The sequence below is a fragment of the Coenobita brevimanus genome, chromosome 74, assembly GCF_032717465.1.
Source record: "Coenobita brevimanus isolate Jiangsu-jjx chromosome 74, ASM3271746v2, whole genome shotgun sequence".
In the NCBI taxonomy this organism is placed as follows: Eukaryota; Metazoa; Arthropoda; class Malacostraca; order Decapoda; family Coenobitidae; genus Coenobita; species Coenobita brevimanus.
This window is the reverse complement of record NC_137027.1, coordinates 2,875,150-2,883,986: the sequence shown is the minus strand read 5'-3', so window position 1 is coordinate 2,883,986 and position 8,837 is coordinate 2,875,150. Positions and strand designations below refer to the sequence as shown.

Here is an 8,837-nt window from a genome sequence, read left to right as displayed (position 1 = left end):
CTTGGTTGACAGATTTTCTTAACCCAAACCTAACCATAAATATTCATAGCTAATTTTCATTTGGTATTGGAAAATTATTATGGTATGGTAATCAATTAATGTATGCTTTGATGGTCTTCAGTTGTCTAGGAATTTCATGAAATAAATGTATACTGTATCACAGAAAAGCATTGGCATCAGCACATTAGTCCTGGGATAGGATATTAATGGTGTCAGCCAGTACTGCGTCAAGCCTAGGCTAACGTCATTTGGTACTGGTACAGTTATTGATGTGACCAGCATACTACCCTTACCAGGTAGTGGCGTTACTTGATTGAAAAGTGTCTGATCACCTCTAGGGGCTCAGACTTTTGGCAGGGCTGTTGCTATGATTGGGGCATTTTACACTAGACCGTGAGTGTCATTAGTATTGCTGTAGTCATTTTCCAATAAAAGAAGTGGATTGGTGGAAGCCATTACTTCTGTTATATCTACAGTGCAGTACTTTACTGCTGTAATGGAGTGATAGTGGATAGTGGTTCAGTTTTTTGTTGAGATGTGATGGTTAGCTCTTCTACAATGTAGTCGCTGTGGACAAAATCATTTCGGTGTTTGTGGCAAGGACTTGTAGTTTCACCTGTCTCAGGCTCATCTCAACATGTTCCCAGTTTGTTCCTTCTCATACAGTCCTTCCTTCTCTGTTTAGGGGATGGGGGGAATTGCAGGATGTTTGTATAACTTGACAGTGAATTTGTAGATCGGTGCCATGACTTGTAAATGCCCCTGTTCACCACCAGTGAGGACTGCTGTACCACATAGGGCAGAAAGATGTGCCCAATGTCAGAGATGGATGCTTTGAAAAAAATTGTGTCGGCAGGTGTGAAATGATTTTCTTTTCCATCACATAGATTGCCGTTACAGTTACGTACCGTACCTGAAGTACACACCATACCAACGCCAGTTTTCATATTTGACGACCAGTCTTTACCAGACCAGTCATTTACAAACTCTGGCATGAAACACCCAGAATGGTGAACAGTAAACCAGACACAAGCAGTTTTATTGTGTTAACGATATACCCCAAACCTGGAAGTGCAAATCCTGGTAGTTACAGTGTTGTACAGTATATGTGTAGACACTTGGTGTGTTTTGGTGGAGCACTTTGACTGTTGATGCAATATTCTGAGCCCTCAAGATGTGATTGGAAGTTTTTTTTGTCATGGTAAATGCCGCCATTAGAGTAAGTTGATGTATGGTGCACAGTGCATGTAGCCTGGCCTCAGGCTGCCTTACATCCAGAAGCAGACATGATAATACAGTACACCGGTTTTAACCAACTTGTTCTGAAGTACTGTAGGACAGCCTGCCTATGAGTTTGGCATACATAAGAGCATATTTTACTCCCATTTCCCAGCATTGCTGATTATACCCGATTCCCATTTCTTAGAAGTTGGGGAGGAAGTAATAATACCTTACATACATCCAGTTATTTGTTGCTGAACAATCAGAAGATGCAGTTAAATAGAAAATTTCATAAATTTGTTCAAGTGATAAACTGGACTCCTCCTGTAACAACTCATGCAACTGTGAACATCACTCACTCATTCCCACATATTACAACATGCAGTCTGCAACCAGATAAGTGTTCCTATTAACAAATAACCAACTTTATCTTTCTGTTCAAAGCAAAGTAGGGGAGGTTAATTTTTCAGTTAGTGCTTTTTTTTTTTTTTTTTTTTTTTTATACCAGTAAGTTTCTTTTAGTACTGTTGACAAGCACAGAAAACTGATGACAGTCCTTAACACTCAACTTGCTAAGGCTGTACCTTTATCATTCTTTTTCTGTGACTGCCCTCCTCCTTCCTATTTCTCCCATTTTTCCTGTCACATCTTATTACCCATCTTTCCTTTTCAAGTGACTTTACATTGAATGACAAGCCTAATGGCTTTCTCTAAGCCAGGAGACTATTTACAGCACTGGGTGGTAACCATATAACCAACCTGTACGTGCTCCCTATGTGTCAACATTTGGTTTGGTGGAGGGTTAGTGCCCCTCCTCGTAAAACAGCTAGGCTAACTCAAAGTCAGATGGTCACCCCTTACGGGATTATGGTGTCTGACAGTAGACAGATAGGCACTGTAGGTAGATTTGTGTTGCAGTAGCAACTTGAAATGCCATGAAAGCAAAGATGACTTCAGAAAAATTTACAGGTGCATTAGAAATTCAAACGTTTTGACAGTGCCAGGCAAGTTAAGAAAGATTAGGGAAGTGTCAGAAGGCTTATCACCTAGTTAATCCCATCTCAAACAAAGCAAACAAGGTGGACTGATGTGGGAAGTATCCTCAGGAATAGGGGTAACAGGTGTTGTTCCAAATTGATTATTTTCACTAACTATACGCCAAGTAAATGTTACTAAACTCCTTCACATTAATTTAATTTGTGTTAAGTACTTGCAGAAGCATATGCTGTTATAGAGGAAGTCAGAATTTTCCAGACTGTAAGAGATATAAATACAGTAATTAATTTTTTTTTAATACAGTAGTTCTGTATATAGGCTAATTTTTCATTCATTCATTCATTGCCAGACGCCATGTATCCCAGACGGGGTGGCCAATGGCTTAGAGTTAATTGTTTTACAGGGAGGGGCACTAATCCTCCACCAACCCCACTTGACACGTAGGGATGCCAACAGCATCTGGTGTTCCCAGGCGGTCACCCATCCAAGTAATAACCAGACCCAACGTTGCTTAACTTCGCTGATCGGACGGGAAGCGGTGTACTCAACGTGGTATGGCCGTTGGCATATAGGCTAATGCATTCGTTAAACCGTTCAGTGTAGTGATGCCTTTTTAATCATGTTGTTACCTGTTTGAACTAGTGTCTGAGGTGAAGACGGATAAGCTAACGTCACTCTTAATTATAAGAACTGCTGTATTCGTTGCATACCATCCTAACAGGTATGTTCTTAGATAACATAAGAAGAGAGGATAACTGCAGTTGGTCAGTTGGCCCATGCAAGGCAGCTCCTACAAGAGTTACAAAACTACTAGAGTGAGATAAGCAGAGCTGGGCAATTCCACAATCGCTTCTGCAAACCGCAGATTCCGCAATTGCGGAAGTGTGATTTCGTTTGCGGATTTACGTTTGCAACAGAGTCTATGCAAATTTGCAGTTTTGCGCTTACAGGAGCACTTCTACAAACGCAAATCTGCCCAGGAACGTCTCTGTGGCCTAGCCTGGCAGGAGGCATGTGGGTGAGTCACCAGCTCACCGGCACCATCCACCACTCTGCACTGTTGCCATATGTATGATATATGTTGTATATACAGTATAGAAAAATTCACCTTTGGTAATATGTACATTAGCATTTTTCATTATCATACATTTTGTACGATAATTTTACAATTCCTTCAAAAAGAAACAGTGGGAGAATAAATGGCTGAAGATCAAAACAGAGAGAAAATGGCTGAAGTTCAGATTCATCTCTTTCTGGTATTTACTGGCTTCATACCAAGCTCTTAGGAAAGGAGTGAAAATGGGTATAAGCCAAGAGGGGGCAATGTTTGCACTCGTGATTTAATAATAAAGCATAGCATTGTCATAGCAAGTTGTATTTTACTTTAAATTGGAGGGTTCCTCACTACATTATACAGTATTAATGATATAGTGTACTGTACTGTATGTGCTTTCTGAGGGGAGGGTAAGAAATAAGCATGTAAGGATAAAAACCAACAAAGATGTTTTTTCCTCCAATTGATAAAGATAGATATAAACCCTAATTCAAGATCAATTTATTTTCCATATTCTTAGACATTATTTTATGTTACTGCTGTAAATTACATCAATACTAGAAAGATTTGTTTAGCATACAAGTCAGTAACAAGATGAAAATTGCAAAGATATGCTACAAAGCCTCCCAGTCCACCTAGAATATGACCTTTAGTCTGTATTTCAACTTTGTCACACTTATAGCATTGCCAGTGCCAGTTTTGCATTCTCAACAAAAATCATCTGGTAGCTAAATAACAGATTAAACAAGAAACATATGAAATGAAACTGAACACAATTTTACCATTTTCTTACCAGACAACCACCTTTCCCCACACATTATCAGTATAGATAGATAGGTAGATAAACTGTATGTTGGAGGTGTCTTAGTTGTTGGAGGAGTCTGACTGTGACTAAGGACTGAGGAGGTGAGAACCAAGGAATTGAGGTGGACTGGTGTGTCAACTTGTTAAGTGTGAGCTGTGAAGTGTAGTGGATAATTTAATTCATTTACATACAATAGTGAAGGAATTACCATTGTTTTGTGGTAAAAACAGTCTAATGTACTACTACTAATAATTGAGATATTTTAGTTTTACTATAACCATAATTTAATATAAAAATGGTCTGCATTTGTGTTTTTCCTTTTTCAGTACAGCAAATTTAAAAAATTTTTGCGGATTTTCAGTTGTGGAAGGCAGTTTTTTGAGTTTCTGGATTCATTGCGGAATTGAATTTTCTTTTGTGGTGCCCTCTGGAGAGAAGGTTCAAAGAAAAGAAGGTAGGGTATCACAACTGAATGATTGCATGAATCGCTATAGCGATGCTTGGAGCCAAGATCCACTCACGCCAGATGAGCCAGCCAGGCTACCAAATATCATTTTCATTTTATTTCCATGTGAAAGTCAGTGCTGCCTTTGTACTAGTTTCATTTGCTCTTTAATGTACCTGCAACTATCTTACGTATAGTAATATTTCTTATGTAGATTACTAATATTATTGTGAGAGAGTAAAGGTATACACTACCATGGTTTGCTGTAAGGGTTCCGATAAGAAGTAGCTCAATTAAAAAAAAAAAAAAAAAAAAAAAAAACGGTCCACATAATTTACAAAGACTAGCCTAAAGTCTGCAGTAAATGACTTTCGATTTATAAGGGAATGCAAGATGGTCTCTACTCATTTTGTAGCCTGCTGACATACTTCTGTGCAAATTCCTATGATGATTAATGAACATACAAGTACACAGTTACATGGCGTCTGGCAATGAATGAATGAATGAATGAAAGTACACAGTATCTCCCCAAATTCCCCACTGGCTGATGTTTGCCATCCTGGTTGTTCTGACTCACATAACCTGTACTGCAGATTGGTTATTTTCTACCCCAGAGCTGTTGCCTGGCATAGAGTCACTTAGACACTTGTCATGCAGTAGGCTGCCTCTTCCACACTTCTCTCTGGACTTTGCTTTTCTGCCCTCTAAACTCTCCTGGCGGACATATCTGTTGGACTGTGTACTGAGCAATGCAAAATATTGGGCAGCTTTTACATGAGCGTGAATAGATTTTTTGACATATATATAGTATACATGTATATATACTGTATATATATATATATATATATATATATATATATATATATATATATATTTTGGTGGGTGGTCATTGCCCTAAAACCAATATATCCCCATTGAACACACGTCATAATTGCCATGCTGTATGATAGATCACTATGCAGTGGTTTATTACTTGTGAACCTCATGGTATAGCAATTATACAGAACTGAGATACTAATTGTTGTGATCAGGAGTGGCATGATATAAATGTCTGTTTTCTTCCCAATTACATTAACACAAAACAGTTGAGTAATCTCATGAGATGGTAAGGCTGCTTGCCTTATTGTGCCACAGTCCATACAAAATCATCTCATGGGTCAAGTATCCCATTCATCTCGTTGTGGAAGCTGGTGGAGTTAGTTTTTGCAGTTATAGTTACGTGTTGATATATTTCAGAACGTTTCTGCATGTAGGATGAGTGTGACCCATATAGGGATTATATCTGAGGGAAGGCCCTTGAACGCAATACAATATATATATATACAGTAGGTAGCCACAGTTCGTGAGTATATGGGTGGCAGAGGATGTCGCGTACTAGGAATTCGCATACTCTGAATACATAAACTTATGGGAAAAATTACATATGGGCGGCACCCCCTTCACGGGCAACCTAGAGACTCCTTTCAGACCTAAGTATTGTACTGTACAGGGAAACAATCTAAGACATATTACCTAAGATAAAGTAAACTATCAAGATTATGGCTTTACTAAATCAACAAGGATATGGCTTAACTATACCAACAAGATTATGGCTGCTCACCGTAACCCAAGAGGACAACGGGCTTGATGGAGGTAAGAAGGGGCTCAAAGGCAGGATGAGGCACCTAGCGTGCATCTCCTGCATCACCCACCACACCACCTTCCTCACCACTCTTGTCACCAGCACTTTTGACACTTTCACTATCTAATGCACTCACTTCATTCATAAATCCTTTAAAAGTCTATTACTGACACCTCAGACATAGCATCATCCTTTTGATCCTCCTCAATATATGGCTTTTCTGATGTTGAAGGGAGTGATTCCTCACTTTCTTCAAGCTGAAGGTAATGGGTGATGAGGATTTGCTTCCATCTGTTTACTTCCTGGTTGTGCTTGTCTGTGTAGTTGTGGAAGGTTCTGTCCAGTGAAGTCATCACCTCCTCCACTTGCAGCTGAAAGCATTCGATGTCCTTGAATTCTTCCTTGAATTTATCAAGGGCACACAGTACCTGGCTGATCTCCATCATGGACAAATCTTCACTCTCCATCACTGGTGTTGCTGGTTTTTCTGCTGCAATCTCCTGCTCTGTGTCGGTCTCGGCCTCTTGCTGCACGACTTCCTGGGGTTCCTGCTCCACTGCTGCCGAATGTAAGCCCCTGATTTCCTCCAGTGTGATGGCCTGAAACCCGGGCACAGCTTGTGCAGTTGTAAGAGTGGCTGCCTCGGCAGCAGCCAGGGACTGAAAGCTGCTTCCAGGTGCGATTTCACACAGGTGCAGTGCGAGGAGGCACCAAGCATGGTTAATTGTTGCAGCGGTTATATCTGCCCAAGAGGACAACAGGAATGTGATGGCATCCTTGAGGTTGAATGACCACCAAAAAGCCATAACAGTCTTATCAGGAGTTGAAGCTGGTGGTGCGGGTGCTGTGCGTGGAGCAGGTGATGTGGGTGAAGCAGGTGGTGGGTCCAAACCATCCTTGGCGTCCATGACATCACTTCCGACTGTGTCCAAGTCAAGAATTGCCTGCAGTTCCTCATAGTTGCCGGTCTTGCTGTGGAGATGATCGTAGAGGCGTTGGTGGTAAAGCTGCTTCACCATAGCAATTAACTCCTGGTCTAGCGGTTGGATGAGAAGGGTCATTGTGGGTGGCAAAAAAACGATCTCGCATTCCTTGCTGAGGCCTGCTAGCTAGGTTGGATGACTTGGGGCATTGTTGAGGACGAGGAGCACCATGAAGGCGATGCCAAGTTCCTGGGATTTGACCTTGGTGTCAGGGATGTAGTGCCGCAACAGCCACTCGGAAATAATGCTGCCCGTCATCCAGCTATTGGAGTTGCTGTACCAGTACACCCCACTATCATCCATGCAGCGAAGATTCTTGTAACATCTGGGGTGTGCTGTGGTATGAACCACAACAGGCCACATCTTGTGTGAGCCTGATAAGTTCACGGTGAACATGACCGTTATCCTGCTCTTGTCCATTTTTCTCCCCCGGGCCTGGCATGCTTGCTGATATAAGTAGACTTCTGCATAGCCTTGTAGTATAGAGCCATTTCATCTATGTTGTAAACTTGGTGCCTGCTGTAGCCACCCTCGTCAATTATCCCCTTCAGGATGGCAGGATAGTCCCTGGCTGCCATTTCATCCGCAGATGCACGCTTACCGGTGAGGCGAATGTGACATAGCTCCTTCCAGTTTAGGAACCAGCATAACCATTCCACGGAGGCTCTGAATGGTTTTTTGACACAATGCTTCACAGCTGCAGGTTTGTAGAAAATCTTTGTCTGGTCTCTGATGTAGCGCCCGTTCAGTGGAACTCCTTCCTTCTCCTTCCTCAGGATGTATGTTGCCAGGTACTGCTCCATGAGAATTATTGCCTGGTTGGTTAGCCTGCTTCTCCCATCCAGTGCTGCCGTCCCATATGTCTTAACAGTCTTCTTTATGGCCTCCCTGTTCGCCCATATTGTTCGAACTGTTGATTCCGCCAAGCCGAGTTCCTTCCCAATAGCGGTGTTACCCTTCCCACTCTCCTTCTTCCTAATGACTTTCATCTTCATGGCATGGGTGATGCACTTCTTCTTTCTCAAGGACAGGGCAGACATCCTGGCTTACGAAACAATAGCCACAGTATAGACGAGAATGTTGCTGGAACAACGAGTGTACCCTCTGTGCGCGTGTGTTTCCTCTGCTGGGCCCCTCTCACCACCCTCCAAGCAGCGCATTTGGGCATCATGTGATGAGTGCACATCATCAATGTCACAAGGTGGGCGGAGTGTAGGCAACCGTTTTTCGCTTCTTGGGGTGGCAATGTCATGTACTCCAAGTAAACCTGGATTTGGGCCACTCATCACTGCCCGTCTTGCCGACAATGAGTTCAATTCGCGTACTATTAAAAAATGCACTAAAAAAAAAAAAAAAAAAGGTCCCAACATACAATGAGGATCGCGTACTCTGAACTCGCCTACTGTGGGTACCTACTGTATATACATATACAGTAATCCCTCAGTTATCTGATGCAAAAGAGCCAAAAGCATGTCTGGATAATGGACTTCTTCCCTGGCCCCCTTGGTACATACCCTACTTTTGAAAGCCGCTGTAAAAGGCCACGACAGTACATTGTACAACACTGTTCCAGGTGTTGTACACTACTCTGATCAAGCAGACTTATAAACCACAGCCAAGCAATTACCATGGTCAAGCAGACCCATCAACCACATACAAGCAGACACCACTTCAGGGCCATACCCTGCAGTGACATGGAAAAAAAAAAAAAA

General features: G+C 41.9%; 1 non-coding gene across 1 annotated transcript; it reads right to left on the bottom strand.

Moving 5' to 3' along the window:
* Positions 1–2,664: 2,664 nt before the first annotated feature.
* Positions 2,665–2,783, bottom strand: LOC145407918 (5S ribosomal RNA). Its single transcript, XR_013898824.1, has one exon. It is a non-coding gene; the product is annotated as a 5S ribosomal RNA (ribosomal RNA).
* Between the last annotated feature and the right edge of the window lie 6,054 nt (positions 2,784–8,837).